Below are 21651 nucleotides of genomic sequence, written 5' to 3'. Positions count from 1 at the left end.
GTGTTCATGGCAGCACTCATTATATTGCATCATAATACATTGGATTTTATTATATAGAAACATAGAAAAACTACAGCACAAAACAGGCCCTTCGGTTCCACAAGTTGTGCCGAACATATCCCTACCTTTTAGGCCTATCTATAACCCTCCATCCTATTAAGTCCCATGTCCTCATCCAGGAGTTTCTTAAAAGACCCTATTGAGTTTGCCTCCACCACCACTGACGGCAGCCGATTCCACTCGCCCACCACCCTCTGTGTGAAAAACTTCCCCCTAACATTTCCCCTGTACCTACACCCCAGCACCTTAAACCTGTGTCCTCTCATAGCAGCCATTTCCACCCTGGGAAAAAGCCTCTGAGAGTCCACCCGATCTATGCCTCTCAACACCTTATATACCTCTATTAGGTCTCCTCTCATCCTACGTCTCGCCAAGGAGAAAAGACCGAGCTCCCTCAGCCTATCCTCATAAGGTATGCCACTCAATCCAGGCAACATCCTTGTAAATCTCCTCTGCACCCTTTCAATCTTTTCCACATCCTTCCTGTAATGAGGCAACCAGAACTGAGCACAGTACTCCAAGTAGGGTCTGACGAGGGTCTTATAGAGCTGCATCATTATCCCCGGACTCCTAAACTCAATCCCTCGATTGATAAAGGCCAGCACACCATACGCCTTCTTAACCACCTCCTCCACCTGCGGGGCCGATTTTAGAGTCCTATGGACCCGGACCCCAAAGTCCTTCTGATCCTCTACAGTACTAAGAGTCTTTCCCTTAATATCGTACTCCTTCATCCCATTTGACCTGCCAAAATGGACCACTACGCATTTATCTGGGTTGAAGTCCATCTGCCACTTCTCCGCCCAGTCTTGCATCCTATCTATGTCCCTCTGTAACTTCTGACATCCCTCCAGACTATCCACAACCCCACCAACCTTCGTGTCATCGGCAAACTTACCAACCCATCCCTCCGCTTCCTCATCCAGGTCATTTATGAAAATGACAAACAGCAAGGGTCCCAGAACAGATCCCTGGTACACCACTGGTGACCGACCTCCATTTAGAAAAAGACCCATCTATACCCACTCTTGCCTCCTTTGGGCAAGCCAGTTCTGGATCCACAGGGCAGCAGCCCCTTGGATCCCATGCCCTCTCACTTTTTCTAGAATCCTTGCATGGGGGACCTTATCGAACGCCTTGCTAAAATCCATATAAACCACATCTACCACTTTCCCTTCGTCAATGTGTTTAGTCACATTTTCAAAGAACTCCACCAGGCTCGTAAGGCACGATCTGCCTTTGACAAAGCCATGCTGAGTATTCTTGAGCATATTAAACCTCTCCAAATGCTCATAAATCTTCTCCCTCAGGATCTTCTCCATCAGCTTACCAACCACTGAGGTTAGACTCACCGGTCAGTAATTTCCTGGGCTATCCCTATTCCCCTTCTTGAAAATAGGAACCACATCCGCAATCCTCCAATCCTCCGGCACCTCTCCCGTCTCCATCAATGACGCAAAGATCATCGCCAGAGGCTCTGCAATCTCTTCCCTCATCTCCCACAGTAACCTGGGGTACATCCCATCCGGACACGATGACTTATCTATCTTGATGCCATTCAAAGATTCCAGCACAACCTCTTTGTTAAAGTCCACATACTCAATCTTTTCAGTCCACCGCAAGCCCACAGTACATCCACCCATGTCCTTCTCCTCTGTGAAAACCGTGGACAAAATACTCATTAAGCACCTCTGCCATTTCCAATGGCTCGGTACTGATTTTCCCGCCTTCACCTTTTATAGGCCCTATTCCTTCACGTCTCATCCTTTTACTCCTCACATATTTATACTGTTGCGAAGTTGGATAGAGTAATTGTAGATTGGTGTTTGTAAAATTATAAAATGCTAGGGAGAAAGCATTTCATGGTCCCTTTACAAGGTGGTGCTTTTCCTGTGCTTAGAGTTAAAAAAATGCAAGTACCTAAGGAGCCCCAAATGAACTGAATTGGTATTGAAAGGCCAAGCAGCAGTGTTACCAAGACAACAGGCTTTCAAATTTAGCCAATCAGTTTGAATTAAGCACTTAGATACCAAAACCTATTAAATTTAAATCTGATGGTTTTGACAATCTCGGACCAATCCTATTGTGGGAAATATTGATATGTCATCGCAGGTATAAAAGAAGAGAGCAGTGGGACAAAAAGGAGAGAGCAACTGCCGCCTGCCACAGCGCAAAGCTGCCAAAGAAAAAGAAGAAAGAAGTTCCAAGCAGAAGAATCAACAGAGAAGGCCCAGAATATTTCGGAAGACATAAAACCTGTTTGTAATTTAGAGAGTGACTAAATTCACTTTTTTGCTAATGAGTGGGAATTATATTTATTGGAACAGCATTCAATAGAATCTTGTTTTAGTCGGTTTGTTAATAGTTTAGTAAAGTTGTTTACTGTTCGTTAGATAAATAAATTGTTGCGTTTTGATGTAGAGTGTGTCAGGGATTTATGTTGAATTTAACTATGAGGAGTTGATGAAGAGCAGGTCACACCACTTCACACACTTTTTAGATTATGAGATGAGGTACCATCCCATCATTCAAGTCTTTATCACCATCAAAGTGATGGAAGGCGCCATTTATAGTGCTATCAAGCGGCACTTACAAAGCAAGACATGCTCACTTGAATCGGCTTGGCTGTAAACATTATTACAGCCTTAGTCCAAGCATGGTCATAAGGGCTGAATTCAGAAACAGAGGTGAGGATGACTTCCATTACATATTTTCTTTATTTACATTTATGTATTAGTCACAAGTACGCTTACATTAACACTGCAATGAAGTTATTGTGAAAAAGGTCGCCACACTCCGGCGCAAGTTCGGGTACACTGAGGGAAAATTTAGCATGGCCAAAGCACCTAACCAGCACATCTTTTGAACTGTGGGAGAAAATGGGAGCACCCGGAGGAAACCCACGCAGACACACGGAGAACATTCAGACTCCATACAGTCACCCAAGCTGGGAATTGAACCTGCATTCCTGGTGCTGTGAGGCAGCACTGTTAACCACTGTGCCATTGTTTGATGGGACATGGGCATCACTAGCAAGGCCAGCTATGTTGCCCATCCCTAACTGGCTTTGAACTGAGTAGCTTGTTTGTCAATTTCAAAGGGCAGTTCGAGTCAACCACATTGTTCTCGGTCTGGAGTCACATGTAGAGTGAGCATGCCTTGCTGTGTAAGTGCTGCTTGATAGCTGAGTCCACGAAAAGATCAGCCATTATCTTATTGAATGGCAGAGCAGGCTCGAGGGGCTAGATGGCCTACTCCTGCTCCTAGTTCTTATTTTCTTATGTCAGCCAAATCTGGTAAGGATGGAACGGCGGGGGTTGATGGGCAACCTGATGGAAGTCTACAAGATTATGAAGGGCATGGCCAGAGTAGATAGTCAGAAGCTTTTTCCTAGGGTGGAAGAGTCAATTACCAGTGGGCATAGATTTAAGGTGTGAGGGGCAAGGTTTAAAGGCGATGTAGGTTTTGTGAAGGGGAGGTCGTGTCTCACGAACTTGATCGGGTTTTTCGAGGAAGTGACGAAGATGATTGATGAGGGTAGGACAGTGAATGTTGTCTACATGGACTTCAGCAAGACCTTTGACAAGGTCCCTCATGGCAGACTGGTGCAGAAGGTGAAGTCACATGGGATCAGAGGTGAGCTGGCAAGATGGATATAAAACTGGCTCGGTCAAAGAAGACAGAGGGTAGCAGTGGAAGAGTGTGTTTCTGAATGGAGGGCTGTGACAAGTGGCGTTCCTCAGGGATCAGTGCTGGGACCTTTACTGTTTGTAATATATATATAAATGATTTGGAGGAAAATGTAACTGGTTTGATTAGTAAGTTTGCAGACGACACAAAGATTGGTGGATTTGCGGATAGCGATGAGGACCATCAGAGGATACAGATCAGTTGGAGACTTGGGCAGAGAGATGGCAGATGGAGTTTAATCCAGACAAATGTGAGGTAATGTATTTTGGAAGGTCTAATACAGATAGGAAATATACAATAAATGGCAGAACCCTTCAGAGTATTGATAGGCAGAGGGATCTGGGTGTACAGGTACACAGGTCACTGAAAGTGGCAATGCAGGTGGAGAAGGTAGTCAAGAAGGCATACGACATACTTGCCTTCATCGGCCGGGCACTGAGTTTAAAAATTGGCAGGTCATGTTGCAGCTTTATAGAACCTTAGTTCGGCCGCACTTGGAATATAGTGTTCAACTCTGGTCGCCACACTACCAGAAGGATGTGGAGGCTTTGGAGAAGGTACAGAAAAGATTTACCAGGATGTTGCCTGATATGGAGGGCATTAGCTATGAGGAGAGGTTGGAGAAACTTGGTTTGTTCCCACTGGAGCGACGGAGGTTGAGGGGCGACCCGATAGAAGTCTACAAGATTATGAGAGGCAATGACAGAGTGGATAGTCAGAAGCTTTTTCCCAGTGTGGAAGAGTCAATTATTAGGGGGCATAGGTTTAAGGTGCGAAGGCTAAGGTTTAAAAGAGATGTACGAGGCAGATTTTTTTACACAGAGGGTAGTGGGAGCCTAGAACTTGTTGCCGGGGGAGTAGTGGAAGCAGATATAGTCGTGACTTTTAAGGGGCGTCTTGACAAGTACATGAATAGGATGGGAATGGAGGGATATGGTCCCCGGAAGGGTAGGGGGTTTTAGTTCAGTCGGGCAGCATGTTCGGTGTAGGCTTGGAGGGCTAAGGGCCTGTTCCTTTGCTGTAATTTTCTTTGTTCTTTGTTTGTTCTCGGAGGCAAGTTTTTTTACACAGAGGGTGGTGAGTGCCTGGAACACGCTGCCAGGAGAGGTAGTGGAAGCAGATACAATAGTGATTTTTAAGGGGCATCTTGACAAATGCATGGATAGGATGGAAATAAAGGGATATGGTCCCCGGAAGCATGGTGGTTTTAGTTCAGATGGGCAGCATGGTCAGTGCAGGCTTGGAGGGCCGAAGGGCCTGTTCCTGTGATGTAATTTTCTTTGTTCTTTGATGGCAGATTTCCTTCTCAAAAGGACATTAGTGAACCAGATGGGGGTTTACGACAATCAATATTCAGTGTCATGGTTACCATTACTGAGACCAGCCTTATATTCCAGATTTTATTTATTAACTGAATTTAAATTCCACCAGCTGCCATGGTGGGATTTGACCCCACGTTCCCACACCAAAAGCCTTGCCATCTGGATTAGTAAAATAGTACTAAATCAGTGCTATTTAGTCTCTATATAATCAAGCATACTGTAAGGGAGCCCAGATAAAACTGATGTTAATGGGAATCTCAAGAAAATTCTCCACTGGTTGGAGTGACTTATAGCACAAAGAAACATGGCAGTGTTTATTAAAGGTCAATGATCTCAGTTGTAGAATAGGGTGGCACAGTGGTTAGCACTGTTGCCTCACAGGGCTAGGGACCCAGGATCGATTCCAGCCTCAGGTAACAATCTGTGTGGAGTTTCCACATTCTCCCCGTGTTTTAGTGGGCTTCCTCCGGGTGCTCCGGTTTCCTACCACGGCCCGAAGATGTGCAGGTTAGGCAAATTAACCATGCTAAATTGCCCCTTAGTATCCCACGATGTGTAGATTAGGTAGATTCGCCAAGATAAATGCATTTAGGTATGGCAATAGGGTGGAGGGGTGGGCCTGGGTAAGATGCTCTGTCAGTTAGTGCAGAATGGCCTCCTTCTGCACTGTAGAGATTCTATGGTTCTATGATTCATTGCAGGAGCTCCTCAGAGTAGTGTCATAAGACCAGACTGATGTTCCAATCCTCCAACCAATGATGATGTCCACTGATGATTCCACAGTATTGAGAACTGTTTATGACTCAAATCAGTATCCACATGGGAAACATTCAGGCTTGGTCTGATAAGTGATAAGGAATATACATGTCACACAAGGGCCAGGCAGAGATCATCCCCGATAAGAAAGAAACTAACCATCTCCCCTTGACATTCAACAATTTATATTTAATAAAACATCACAAAATAGAAAATGACAGTAAGCCATATGAGACGTCAGAGCATATGGCCATATGCCTGGACAAAGAGGTAGGTTTTATGAATGGTCTTAAAATAAGAAATGATGTAGAGAGGCACAAAGTTTTAAGAAGGCATTCTTGTGGAACAAAGAACAAAGAACAGTACAGCACAGGAAACAGGCCCTTCGGCCCTCCAAGCCTGTGCCGCTCCTTGGTCCAACTAGACCAATCGTTTGTATCCCTCCATTCCCAGGCTGCTCATGTGACTATCCAGGTAAGTCTTAAACGATGTCAGTGTGCCTGCCTCCACCACCCTACTTGGCAGCGCATTCCAGGCCCCCACCACCCTCTGTGTAAAAAACATCCCTCTAATTTCTGAGTTATACTTCGCCCCTCTCAGCTTGAGCCCGTGACCCCTCGTGATCGTCACCTCCGACCTGGGAAAAAGCTTCCCACTGTTCACCCTATCTATACCCTTCATAATCTTGTACACCTCTATTAGATCTCCCCTCATTCTCCGTCTTTCCAAGGAGAACAACCCCAGTCTACCCAATCTCTCCTCATAGCTAAGACCCTCCATACCAGGCAACATCCTGGTAAACCTTCTCTGCACTCTCTCCAATGCCTCCACGTCCTTCTGGTAGTGCGGCGACCAGAACTGGACGCAGTACTCCAAATGTGGCCTAACCAGCGTTCTATACAGCTGCATCATCAGACTCCAGCTTTTATACTCTATACCCCGTCCTATAAAGGCAAGCATACCATATGCCTTCTTCACCACCTTCTCCACCTGTGTTGCCACCTTCAAGGATTTGTGGACTTGCACACCTAGGTCCCTCGGTGTTTCTATACTCCTGATGACTCTGCCATTTATTGTATAACTCCTCCCTACATTATTTCTTCCAAAATGCATCACTTTGCATTTATCCGGATTAAATTCCATCTGCCACCTCTCCGCCCAATTTTCCAGCCTATCTATATCCTGCTGTATTGCCCGACAATGCTCTTCGCTATCCGCAATTCCAGCCATCTTCGTGTCATCCGCAAACTTGCTGATTACACCAGTTACACCTTCTTCCAAATCATTTATATATATCACAAATAGCAGAGGTCCCAGTACAGAGCCCTGCGGAACACCACTGGTCACAGACCTCCAGCCGGAAAAAGACCCTTCGACCACTACCCTCTGTCTCCTATGGCCAAGCCAGTTCTCCACCCATCTAGCCACTTCTCCTTGTATCCCATGAGCCTTAACCTTCTTAACCAACCTGCCATGTGGGACTTTGTCAAATGCCTTACTGAAATCCATATAGACGACATCCACGGCCCTTCCTTCGTCAACCGTTTTTGTCACTTCCTCAAAAAACTCCACCAAATTTGTAAGGCACGACCTCCCTCTTACAAAACCATGCTGTCTGTCACTAATGAGATTGTTCCGTTCTAAATGCACATACATCCTGTCTCTAAGAATCCTCTCCAACAACTTCCCTACCACGGACGTCAAGCTCACCGGCCTATAATTTCCTGGGTTATCCCTGCTACCCTTCTTAAACAATGGGACCACATTCGCTATCCTCCAATCCTCAGGGACCTCACCCGTGTCCAAAGAAGCGACAAAGATTTCCGTCAGAGGCCCAGCAATTTCACCTCTCGTCTCCCTGAGCAGTCGAGGATAGATGCCATCAGGCCCTGGGGCTTTGTCAGTTTTAATGTTCCCTAAAAAACCTAACACTTCCTCTCTTGTAATGGAGATTTTCTCTAACGGGTCAACACCTCCCTCCGAGACACTCCCGGTTAACACGCCCCTCTCCTTCGTGAATACCGATGCAAAGTATTCATTTAGGATCTCCCCTATTCCCTTGGGTTCTAAGCATAATTCCCCTCCTTTGTCCCTGAGAGGTCCGATTTTCTCCCTGACAACTCTTTTGTTCCGAACGTATGAATAGAATGCCTTAGGATTCTCCTTAATCCTGCCTGCCAAGAACATCTCGTGCCCTCTTTTTGCCCTTCTAACTCCCCGTTTGAGATCTTTCCTACTCTCTCTGTATTCCTCCAGTTAAAAGAATCTAAAAGGAAGTTAAAATGCTCAGATTTAAAAAAAATCATGCCTTCTCTGTAACAGTTTATGAGAATATTATCAGCTGCAGACCTTCAAGGGAGCTTGTCTGCTTTCAGACTAACCTTTTGCATAGGCTCATAACATTCTGCTTTTTGATCTTCAGCAGAGGGTGAACAAAACCAGATTTTTTCCATAACAAATACCAAAAGCGAGATATGGGGATATGCTATGCAAATGAAGGATTAGCAGAAGTCAATTTTTCAATAAATGAGAAAGGGCGAAAAGCCAGGATTTAACTGGCAAATATGTATGTCAAATATGAAGGATGCAAACAAAATGCTTGTTCCTGATTTGCTGTAATTGACTATAACTGCTAAGTTGTTTTTCTGTAACGTCAGAACCACTCCAGCCATTTCGATTGGGGGGGGGCGGGGGTTAGTTCTCCTTGCGCACAAGTAATTAAAGACCTTGCATTGGATGCATGGTGTCTAACGCTGTTTGTATTAAAAGTCGACTAAGCGTGCCTAAGGTTGCTGGTACCCAAGGATCTCTGACAGTTTTTGGAGGTTTCACCGAGAGAGCAAACCCCCGGAGTGTCCACACGGGAAGGAAGTGTGGTGCCTCACTGACCAAAGGCTCAGAGACCGTGGCTGCCTGGTTTTGGGCACTGAGCCATCTTGACCGGGGAAACACACACGCTGTCCTGTGTAAACATTACCAGAGTACGTAACAGGGGTTTGAGTCCCCTGAGAGTGCAACATAAGAGTTGGGGGTTGGACCCCCTGTATAGGCACGTTTTTCTGGGGCTCGAGTCCCCGGAAAACGGCAATCCCGATTTGATTAATTCCAAATTGATTCGCATCTTTTTGCTGTTATACCTTTTTCTGCCAAATGGACCAGATGATCTCACTCTGCTCGAATCATAACCGTTAGCCTTTTTCATTAGTCTTGACTGTTTTTTTTTTGTCAGTCTTTGTCTGTCTGCGTGTAACTGTGTCCCATGCCGGCCGGCAGCATAGAACAGATCCCCTCTATGATCATGGGAAATGATCTGGGGAAGGCACATGAGCCTCCTTCTAAGGGAGTTTACCCTTAGTTGCCTTAGATTTTTTTAAAGGTTGTTTTTAGAGTCCGGACTCTAAATGTGCATTGGCATAGGATACATAGCATGGTACAGGAACCTGATAAGGATGTATTATGTAGAGAAGTTTTGCTCGGTGTTCATGAATTGTTTGGGTATATCTCAAAACACTGAAACGTCAGCACTTGTAAATATTCTTGTACAAGGGTTGCATCCTGATCTGAAGAAAATGTTTACAATGAATTATATTACGTGGGAGGGAAGACAGAACCTACCCAAGTTTGTTCGAGTCCTCCGGCACTGTGAATGCCAGCTCCAATACCAGAAGCCAAAATCGAGAAGTTACAGATAATGTATTATACGCCGGCCAGTTAAGGCAGAGGTGGAGGATAAATTACTGGATAAGATTGTTTGCCTCATCCTCTTCTGGCTGGGGATAAAGCAATTAGCTAGCCAAGGCAGCGACTCAAATGCTTGTTTCACCTGCGGTCTCCAGGGACACTGGTCCTGGGACTGTATCCAGAGACCTTCGATCATGCCACGCCCCCACGCCTCCCCCACTGCCTGAGCCCCAAACAACTCCCTATACCATGCACTGGCATTTAATTTAGCCATAAATGTCAAAATATGTGACTGCTGTTTAAAGTATCGTAGAATTTACCTGTATAATTGTCCTATGCAGTTATTCCTATGATAGGATTTTTTTTGTTTGTTTTGATTTTCTTGACCTTGTGAAGCTTGAGTTTTGCTGTGTTGTTATCAGTACCCAGTGTTGTTTTGGAATGTAATTCCCATGTGCCAGCATTCCTGCCAGCGAAGTCTGTCTTTATTTTCGCAACAGTAACTTTGTAGGGTGTATGAAATTGTAATTTAATACAGCTGGTAATTTACTTTGCTGATTACTTTAATTCTTGCATTTGTTGTATGTAACTCAACCTCTGGGATGGAGGTTGAGGGGCGACAGAGGGCAACCAGACCCAATGTTGGATCTGTACTCACCTCCCTGCCACCCCTGCCTCATCAGAAGTGCCTTTTTTTTTGCTCTCCATTCAAATGTTGAGTGGTCTGTGGAAGTCACAATGATCCTCATTAACAGGCACCTGGAGGCAACAACCTACCCCTGTGGCCATTAAGACATCGGCATGGCTGTCTTAGGAGGAATTATACCCATGGGGATATTCGGGTGGGTAATCTTCCATTGAGCTCCTGTACTTACCTTGCTGATTATGACTACCGGGAAGCCCGGTTTTGCTTCCACAATCTGTCCGGTCCCATGACATCCTTTTGGGATTGCATGACGAACAACCCCTTATGCATCACTCAGACCCCCACTTCCGAGGCCAAACTCTGCTATACCAAGGGTGAGTGTAATTGCCAGCGGTAATGCAACCTCACCCTCAATTGTCTCGTTACAGCCTGGCCGTCTGACAGCATCTTTCCCAATGGATTAGGGCCTTGTATCCATGGGATCATAGAAACATAGAAAAACTACAGCACAAAACAGGCCCTTCCGGCTCCACAAGTTGTGCCGAACCTATCCCTACCTTCTAGGCCTACCTATAACCCTCCATCCTATTAAGTCCCATGCACTCATCCAGGAGTCTCTTAAAAGACCCTATTGAGTTTGCCTCCACCACCACTGACGGCAGCCGATTCCACTCGCCCACCACCCTCTGTGTGAAAAGCTTCCCCCTAACATTTCCCCTGTACCTACCCCCCAGCACCTTAAACCTGTGTCCTCTCGTAGCAGCCATTTCCACCCTGGGAAAAAGCCTCTGAGAGTCCACCCGATCTATGCCTCTCAACATCTTATATACCTCTATTAGGTCTCCTCTCATCCTACGTCTCTCCAAGGAGAAAAGACCGAGCTCCCTCAGCCTATCCTCATAAGGCATGCCACTCAATCCAGGCAACATCTTTGTAAATCTCCTCTGCACCCTTTCAATCTTTTCCACATCCTTCCTGTAATGAGGCAACCAGAACGGAGCACAGTACTCCAAGTGGGGTCTGGCGAGGGTCTTATATAGCTGCATCATTATCCCCGGACTCCTAAACTCAATCCCTCGATTGATAAAGGCCAGCACACCATACGCCTTCTGAACCACCTCCTCCATCTGCGAGGCCGATTTTAGAGTCCTATGGACCCGGACCCCAAGGTCCTTCTGATCCTCTACAGTACTAAGAGTCTTTCCCTTTATATTGTACTCCTTTATCCCATTTGACCTGCCAAAATGGACCACTACGCATTTATCTGGATTGAAGTCCATCTGCCACTTGTCCGCCCAGTCTTGCATCCTATCTATGTCCCTCTGTAACTTCTGACATCCCTCCAGACTATCCACAATCCCACCAACATTCGTGTCGTCGGCAAACTTACCAACCCATCCCTCCACTTCCTCATCCAGGTCATTTATGAAAATGACAAACACCAAGGGTCCCAGAACAGATCCCTGGGGTACACCACTGGTGACTGACCTTCATTTAGAAAAAGACCCATCCATACCCACTCTCTGCCTCCTTTGGGCAAGCCAGTTCTGGATCCACAGGGCAGCAGCCCCTTGGATTCCATGCCCTCTCACTTTTTCTAGAAGCCTTGCATGGGGGACCTTATCGAACGCCAGGTGTGCAGACTGGGTAGCCCTGAGGGCTTTACGTCTCAGCCAGACTCGTCATATCCTTTGGTGTGTCCAGGAGAAATCTCCCCATACCCAGTATTGGCTTACCTTTCGCCAAAACTCCACATTCTGGTACCTGACCCTTGTTCGCAATGGCTCGTACTGGCTTTGTGGGGATGGAGCATTCAAGACCCTCCCCATCGATTGGGCCAGCACCAGCACTATAGGTCACATAGAGTCATAAAGGCTTACAGCATGGAAACAGGCCTTTCAGCCCAACTTGTCCATGCCACCCTTTTTTGTTTTAAAACCCCTAAGCTAATCCCAATTGCCCGCATTTGGCCCATATCCCTCTATACCCATCGTATCCATGTAACTATCCAAATGTTTTTTAAAAGACAAAATTGTACCCGCCTCTACTACTACCTCTGGCAGCTTGTTCCAGACACTCACCACCCTCTGTGTGAAAAAATTGCCTCTCTGGACACTTTTGTATCTCTCCCCTCTCACCTTAAACTTTATCCCTCTAGTTTTAGACTCCCCTACATTATCCCCAAGGCCTTTGGGGTCAAGCACCCCTTTCACAACCATCTAGGGTTTGTGAGGCATCAGGAACGATCAGTTCCAAACCTGCTAGCCACCCATAATACCGGCTTTCACCGGTTTGTTCACCCTCCTCCCAGGTTTTGGGGTCTCAGAATTTAAAAAGGCTATTATTAATATTTCCGCTATCCTGGAAATAATTGAAAACAGCACCATGGATGCCATTCAGGGCCTACAGTCGGAAATTCAGTCCCTTTCTAAAGTGGTGCTACAGAACCGCATGGTTCTCGATCTCCTGTTAGCAGTGCAGGGAGGGGAGTGTGAGTAACCTACAACTATAATGAGGTATGCTGTAGTTACGTTAATGAGGATCATAGGATCGAGACAGGTGTACATACCATTCAGGAGCAGGTGCGTCTTTTGCACTCAGTTGCTTAGGAAAAACCCTTTGACTGGTGGGGCTGGCTCCCTAACCTTCTCAAGTACCTTATTACAGACCTGGCCCTGTTCATCGTCTTGTGCATGGTTATTCAGCTTGTCTCTTGCTGTATCTGTTCTATCTACTGCCCTCTTTCGTTTGTCCACAGCCCAGCCCTCTATCTCCTTCCAGTCCTCCCAATTAACGAACCAAAGGAGGAAAAATTTAGAAAGCTGATGCGCAGAGCTGTAGAAGTCATGGAGGACACATAAGGAGGGAAGTGTGAAAGTTAAAATGCTCAGGTCATGCCTTCTCTGTAACAGTTTGTGAGAATTTTATCAGTTGCAGACCTTCAAGGAAGCCTGTCTGCTTTCAGACTAATCTTCTTTTGCATAGGCCTCATAACATTCAGCTTTTGACCTTCACCAGAGTGTGAACAAGACCAGATGTTTTCCACAACAAATACCAAAGGGGATATGCTATGTAAATGAAGGATTAGCAGATGTCAATTTTTCAATGAATGAGAAAGGGCGAAAAGACAGAATTTAATTGGCACATATGTACGTCACTGTAGGGTGTGAACAAAATGCTTGTTCCCGATTTGCTGTAATTGACTGTAACGGCTAATTTGTTTTTCTGTAATGTCAGAACCACTCCACCCATTTTGATGGGGTGGGGGGGGGTTCTCCTTATGCACAAATAATTAAAGAGGATGCACGGTGTCTAGCGCTGTTTGTATTAAGAGTCGCCAAGTGTGCCTAAGGTTGCTGGTAACCAAGGATTTCTGACATTACCATCACTTAATCCTCCACTATCAACATCCTGGGGGTTACTATTGACGAGAAACTGAACTGGATTAGCTATCATAGAATATTCAGTACAGAAGGAGGCCATTTGGCCCATCAAGCCTGCACTGACAACAATCGCACCCAGGTCCTATCGCTGTAACCCCACATATTTACCCTCCTAATCCCCCTGACAATAAAAGACAATTTAGCATGGTCAATCAACCTAACCCGCACATCTTTGGACTGTGCGAGGAAACCGGAGCACCCGGAGGAAACACATGCAGACACAGGGAGAATGTGCAAATTTCACACAGACAATCACCCAAGGACAGAATTGAACCCGGGTCCCTGGTGCTGTGAGGCAGCAGTGCTAGCCACTATGCCGCCCCACTATCTAAATACTGTGGCTACAAAAGCAGATCAGAGACTGGGAATCCTGAGAATCCCCCCGCCCCCCCAAAGCCAGTCCACCATCTACAATGCACAAGTGCAGACTGTGATTGACTACTCTCCACTTGCCTGGATGAGTGCAGCTCCAATAACACTCAAGGGGCTTGACAAATCCAGGACAAAGATGTCCTCTTGATTACCACCCCACCCACAATCTTAAACATTCACTCCCGTGCCCGCAGCACAGTAGCAGCATTCACAAGATTTATTGCAGCAACTTGCCAAACCTTCTTCGACAGCATTTCCCAAATTCACAGCCACTAGCATCTAAAGGATAAGGGTAGCAGACACATTGGAACAGCACCACCTGAAAATATCCTTCGAAGCAACTCACCAGCCTGACTGGAACTATTGGTGGCTCAATATCCTGGAACTCCCTTCGTAATAGCATTATGGGTTTACCCATACCACATGGAATGCAACGGTTCAGCCTAAATTAAAATCTGTCATTGGAAAATGCTACAATTCATTTGTAAGGAATAGTAGCAGGACGTTTAGAAAATCATAATACAACCAGGCAGTGTCAACATGGATCTGTGAAAGGGAAATCATGTTCGACAAATTAATTGGATATAAAATTGGCTTGCCAGTAGGAGACAGAGGGTGGTGGTAAAGGGTTGTTTTTCAGACTGGAAGCCCGTGACCAGTGGGGTGCTGCAGAGATCGGTGTTGGGTTCACTGTTGTTTGTCATTTATATAAACCAATTTGGATGAGAATAGAGGAGACATAGTTAGTAAGTTTGCAGATGACATCAAAATTGGTGGTATTGTGAACAGTGAAGGTTGTCTAAGGCTGTAACAGGATCTTGATCAACTGGGTCAGTGGGCTGAGGTATGGCAGATGAGTTTTGATTCAAATAATGCAAAGTGTTGTACTTTGGTAAAACAAACCAGGGCAGGACTTGCACAGTTAATAGTAGGGCCCTGGGGAGTGTTGTCGAACAGAGAGACCTGGGATGCAGGTACATAGTTCCTTGAAAGTGGCGTCACAGGTAGACTGCAAGGTGATGACGGCATTTGGCACACTTGCCTTCATAGGTCAGAGCACTGTGTGCAGGAGTTGGGATGTTATGTTACATTTGTGCAAGACATTGGTAAGGCCACATTTGGAGTATTGCGTACAACACTGGTCGCCCTGCTTTAGGAAGGGTATTAAACTGGAAAGGGTGCAGAAAATATCTACAAGGATGTTACTGGGACTGGAAAGTTTGAATTATAAGGAGAGGCTGGATAGGCTGGGACTTTTTTCCTTGGATTGTAGGAGGATGAGGTTTAACAGCTGTTTACAAAATCATAAGGGGCATAGATAAGGTGAATAGCCACAGTCTTTTCCCCAGGGTAGGGGAGCCCAAAACTAGAGGGCATAAGTTTAAGGTGAGAGGGGAAAGATTTAAAAGGGATCTGAGGGGCAACTTTTTCACACAGAGGGTGGTGCATGAATGAGCTGCCAGAAGAGGTGGTATAGGCAGATGTAATTACAACATTTAAAATACATTTGGACAGGTACATGGATGGGAAAGATTTAGAGGGATACGGCCAAATGCAGGCAAAAGAAATTTTGAAAGGGTTCCTCCTAAAAGGTTACAACATAAGAGCTAATGATGTTGGAGGTGATATAATGGAACAGAGAGAGAACTAACTAATGAACAGGAAACAAGTCAGGATAAATGAGTAATTTTCAGGTTGACAAACTATAACCAGTGGTATACACAGGGATCAGTAATAGGGCTCCTGTTACTTACAATCTATATTAATGTTCTGGATGAAGGGCCAGACTATTGTAACTGTTGTGAAGTTGAATTTGTAAAGATATAAGGAATATTTATAAAGATATGAAATAATTGTAAAAAATACTAGAGGGTTCCTGAAAATTACTCATTTATCCTGACTTGTTTCCTGTTCATTAGTTAGTTCTCTCTCTGTGCCATTATATCACCTGGGCGGCATGGTAGCACAGTGGTTAGCACTGCTGCTTCACAGCTCCAGGGACCTGGGTTCGATTCCTGGCTTGGGTCACTGTCTGTGTGGAGTTTGCACATTCTCCTCGTGTCTGCATGGGTTTCCTCCGGGTGCTCCGGTTTCCTCCCACAGTCCAAAGATGTGCGATTAGGTTGATTGGCCATGCTAAAATTGCCCCTTAGTGTCCTGAGATGCATAGGTTAGAGGGATTAGTGGGTAAAATATGTAGTGATATGGGGGTAGGGCCTGGGTGGGATCGTGGTCGGTGCAGACTCGATGGGCTGAATGGCCTCTTTCTGCACTGTAGGGGTCTATGGTTCTATGGAAAGAAAGCAGTGTGTTGTCCCTTTAAAAGCTGTTTTTGAGTTCTGTGCTGAAATGCAGTGTACTCCAAATGTGGCCTTACCAATGTCTTGCACAATTGTACCTGACGAAGGAGCAGCGCTCCGAAAGCTAATGGCATTTGCTACCAAATAAACCTGTTGGACTTTAACCTGGTGTTGTTAAACTCTTACTGTGTTTACCCCAGTCCAACGCCGACATCTCCACATCGGTCATAGAAGACGGAGGGTAGCAGTGGAAGGGTGCGTTTCTGAATGGAGGGCGGTGACAAGTGGCGTTCCTCAGGGACCTTTGGTGTTTGTAATATATATATATAAAATAAATGGTTTGGAGGAAAATGTAACTGGTTTGATTACTAAGTTTGCCAACAACACAAAGGTTGGTGGAATTGCGGATAGCAATGAGGACCATGAGAGGATGCAGCAGAATATAGATCGGTTGGAGACTTGGGCGGAGAGATGGCAGATGGAGTTTAATCCAGACAAATGTGACGTAATGCATTCTAATACAGATAGGAAATATACAGTAAATGGCAGAACCCTTAAGCATATTGATAGGCAAAGGGATCTAGGTGTGCAGGTACACAGGTCACTGAAAGTGGCAATGCAGGTGGAGAAGGTAGTCAAGAAGGCATATCGTATGCTTGCCTTCATCGCCCAGGGCGCATGGAGTTTAAAAATTGGCAAGTCATGTTGCAGCTTTATAGAACCTTAGTTAGGTCGCACTTGGAATATAGTGTTCAATTCTGGTTGCCCCTCAATAGAAGGATGTGGGGGCTTTGGAGAGGGTACAAAAAAGGTTTACCAGGATGTTGCCTGGTATGGAGGGTATTAGCTATGAGGAGAGATTGGAGAAGCTTGGTTTGTTCTTATTGGAACAACGGAGGTTGAGGGGCGACCTGATAGAAGTCTACAAGCTTATGAGGGGCATGGACAGAATGGATAGTTAGAAGCTTTTTCCCAGGGTGGTAGAACCAATTACGAGGGGCAAAAGGTTGAAGGTGCGAGGGGCAAGGTTTAAAGGAGATGTACGAGGTAAGTTTTTTTTACACAGAGGGTGGTGGGTGCCTGGAACTCTCTGCCGGGGGAGGTACTGGAAGCAGATACAATAGTGAATTTTAAGGGGTGTCTTGACAAATACATGAATAGGATGGGAACAGAGAGATACAGTCCCTGGAAGGGTAAGGAGTTTTAGTTCAGTCAGGCAGCATGATCGGAGCAGGCGTGGCAGGCCAAAGGGCCTGTTCCTGTGCTGTAATTTTCTGTGTTTTTTGTTTGTTTCAAAAAGACTAAAAGTATAGGGTTGCGTTGGTAAACAGGTCTGCAGGTTTTTGCATTTTGTTAACTTATGAGTTTAAAGAAGACACTTTGAACGTGTTGACAGCATCAAACCAATTGTGGTGTCAGGAAATTGCGAACTCATAGCAGGTATAAAAGCCAAAGCAATAGCCATTTCAAGGGAGAACATCTCCAGAGGCCAGGGCAGCCAATCAAAAAAGCCAGCATTCATTTCGAGAGCAGCTCTCCACCCCTGTCAGTCTAAATAGCTCTTAAGAGAATTATCCAGCTATGTAACGGAAGGATACCGAGTCAGAAAGACCTTACGGACAACTACAGAAGAACTCCAAAACTTCATAACGCTACCAGACCTGGTTATTTTTTCTTGAGAGTTCTGTTATTATTGTTTTGAACAACAAAGAACAAAGAACAATACAGCACAGGAACAGGCCCTTCGGCCCTCCAAGCCCACGCCGCTCCCTGGTCCAAACTAGACCATTCTTTTGTATCCCTCCATTCCCACTCCGTTCATATGGCTGTCGAGATAAGTCTTAAACGTTCCCAGTGTGTCCGCCTCCACCACCTTGCCTGGCAGCGCATTCCAGGCCCCCACCACCCTTTGTGTAAAATATGTCCTTCTGATATCTGTGTTAAACCTCCCCCCCTTCACCTTGAACCTATGACCCCTCGTGAACGTCACCACCGACCTGGGGAAAAGCTTCCCACCGTTCACCCTATCTATGCCTTTCATAATTTTGGTGAGAATGTTTCTTGTATTATTTGAAAAGCATTTCAGTTGAAACGTACCTCAGTTAATATCTTGTTTAGTTAAAGTTGCTGGTTATTTAAATAAAATACCTTTGTTAATTATTCACTTAAAGTGAGCGTCAGGCCTTTATGTTAATGAATTTAAACGTTAATTAAGAACAGTTAATATCTTCCCAAATATTTTTATCAGATTATGACATAAGGTAAAGGGGATTCACCTCTGTGTCGTAACAGTAACCAAATCTACAAGTGATATCTATTGCAAAGTTGTGGTGGTGGTGGTGCGGGGGGGGGGGGGGAAAGGTTGATAAAAGTAGGGGAAGCCTTGGCACAACTATACAGGACATTGGTAAGATTGCAGCTCGAGTACAAAGAACAAAGAGAACAAAGAACAATACAGCACAGAAACAGGCCCTTTGGCCCTCCAAGCCTGCACCGATCGTGTATTCCTAACTAGACCATCCGTTTGTATCCCTCTATTCCCAGTCTGCTCATGTGGTTATCTAAATAATCTTAAATGATCCTAGCGTGTCTGCTTCAACCACCTTGCTTGGTAGTGCATTCCAGGCCCCCACCACCCTCTGTGTAAAAAACATCCCCCGCATATCTGTATTGAACCTTGCCCTTGAACTTGTGACACCTTGCGTTTGTCATTTCTGACCTGGGAAAAAGCTTCCAACTGTTCACCCTATCTATGCCCTTCATAATTTTATAAACTTCTATTAGGTCGCCCCTCAACCTCCGTCTTTCCAGGGAGAACAACCCGAGTTTACTCAATCTCACCTCATAGCTAATACCCTTCATACCAGGCAACATCCTGGTAAACCTTCTCTGTACTCTCTCCAAAGCTTCCACTTCCTTCTGGTAGTGTGGCGACCAGAACTGGATGCAGTATTCCAAATGGGGCCTAACCAACGTTCTATATAACTGCAACATCATATGCCAACTTTTATACTCTTTGCCCCGTCCAATAAAGGCAAGCATGCCATATGCCTTCTTCACCACCTTTTCCACCTGCGCTGCCACCTTTAAGGATCTGTGGACTTGCACACCCAAATCCCTCTGTGTCTATACTCCTGATGGTTCTGCCATTTATTGTATAGCTCCCCCCTGCATTAGATCTACCAACAAAATACCATCAGGTTTAAGGTGCTGGGGAGTAGGTACAGAGATGTCAGGGGTATGTTTTTCACTCAGAGGGTGGTGGGTGAGTGGAATCGGCTGCCGTCAGTGGTGGTGGATGCAAACTCGATAGGGTCTTTTAAGAGACTTCTGGATGAGTACATGGGACTTAATAGGATTGAGGGTTATAGGTAAGCCTATATATAAGCCTAGGTAGGTAGGGACATGACCGGCACAACTTGTGGGCCGAAGGGCCTGTTTGTGCTCTATTTTTTCTGTGTTCTATCTGTACTGTGTACAGTTTAGAAGAAAGGCAATTTTAAGTCAGATTTGACTTGAAATGTCAAGTCGATTTCTCACTCCACAGAACACTGCCAGGCCTGCTGGGTATTTCCAGAACTTTCTGTTTTTATTCCGGAGATGAAGGTGTTTTTCTTATGAAGAAAGGTTGAGCAGGTTGCACCTTATACTCATTGGAGTTTAAGAAGAATGGGAGGGGATCTTATTGAAGCATATAAGATTTTGAAAGTGATGCGCGTTATCACACACGAGGCTTGAGATGCTCAAGGAAATAAAGGCTTTTATTTACTGTTACAACGAAGCTACCATGTATAGTACACGATCCCAGACTGAGGGGTCCCAGACAGAGCAGTGACCTTTATACCTCTCCCAGGAGGTGGAGCCCGACTGGGATGCACCATAATAACTATAATACAGGTGTAACAGCCCAACCCTAACCCCAACAGCAACAAGTAGAACAACCCATCCCTAACCCCAACAGCAACATATATACATACTCGTAGTACTGGCCAGACCCTGGCTCAGTACTATCTAGTGGGAACCAACGATGGTTCACCACAGAAAGGGTCAATGCTAAGAGGAGTCTGCCCCTCGTGGGGGAATCTAGAACTCAGGGGCACAGTTCAAAAATAAGAGATCACTCCATGAAAGATGGAGCTGAGGAGGAATCTTTGCTCTGAGAGATTAAAGATTATTTATTAGCGTCACAAGTAAGCTTACATTAAGAACAAAGAACAGTACAGCACAGGAATAGGCCCTTCGGATCTCCAAGCCTGCGCCGATCATGATGTCTGCCTAAACTAAAACCTTATGCAGTTCCGAAGTCCATATCCTTCCATTCCCATCCTATTCCTGTATTCATCTGGTTGGCCTCAAATGTCGCTGTTGTACCTGCTCCCACCACCTCCCCAGGCAGTGCGTTCCAGACATTCACCACCCTCTGTGTAAAAAAACTTGCCTCGCACATCTTCTCTAAACTTTTCCCCACATACCTTAAATCTATGTCCCCTCGTACTTGACTTTCTACCCGAGGAAAAAGCATCCGACTATCCACTCTGTTCATGCCACTCATAATCTTGTAAACCTCTATCAGGTCACCCCGCAACCTCAGTGAGAACAAACTGAGCTTATTCAACCTCTCCTCATAGCTCCAGACCAGGCAACATCCTGGTAAAGCTCTTCCATACCCTCTCCAAAGCATCCACATCCTTCTGGTAGTGTGGCAACCAGAATTCTACACAATATTCTAAATGAGGCCTAACTAAGGTTCTGTGCAGCTGCAGCATGATCTGTCAATCTTTATACTCAAAGTCCTGACAGATGAAGGCAAGCATGCTGTACGCCTTCTTGACTACCTTATCCACTTGCGTTTCAGAGATCAGTGGACATGTACGCCCAGATCCTTCTGCCTGTCAATACTCCTAAGGGTTCTACCATTTACTGCATAATTCCTACATGCATTGGACCTTCCAAATGCATTACCTCACACTTGTCCGGATTAAACTCCATCTGCCATTTCCCTGCCCAAGTCTCCAACCGGTCTATATCTTGCTGTATCCTCTGACAATCCTCTTCACTATCCCTATCCACAACTCCACCAAAGGCCCCAGAACTAATCCCTATGGAACACTGTTAGTCACAGCCTTCCATTCATAAAAACACCCCTCTACTGAAATGAAGTTATTGTGAAAATCCCCAGGTCATTCGTCTGTGGAATTCTCTTCCCCAGAGAGTGGTGGAGATTGGGTCACTGAATATATTCAAGAGTATTAGATTATGGATGAGCAAGAGTGCAGGGTTTTGGGGGACAGATGGAAATATGCATCTGAGGCCACAACCAGATGAGGCATGACCTTATTGAATGATAGAACAAGCTCGAGGGGCCTAATGGCCTCTTCTCA

The 21651-nt window shown here is 45.5% G+C and overlaps 1 protein-coding gene across 4 annotated transcripts in view; it reads right to left on the bottom strand.

Moving 5' to 3' along the window:
- LOC144491451 (solute carrier organic anion transporter family member 2A1-like) overlaps positions 1-21651 on the bottom strand; it is a 450593-nt gene that overhangs the window by 409040 nt on the left and 19902 nt on the right. The gene's annotated exons all lie outside the window — the stretch shown is intronic.

Source organism: Mustelus asterias, chromosome 3 (genome assembly GCF_964213995.1).
Source record: "Mustelus asterias chromosome 3, sMusAst1.hap1.1, whole genome shotgun sequence".
In the NCBI taxonomy this organism is placed as follows: Eukaryota; Metazoa; Chordata; class Chondrichthyes; order Carcharhiniformes; family Triakidae; genus Mustelus; species Mustelus asterias.
Note: the sequence above shows the minus strand (reverse complement) of the source record. Positions and strands in the feature narration are given on the sequence as shown.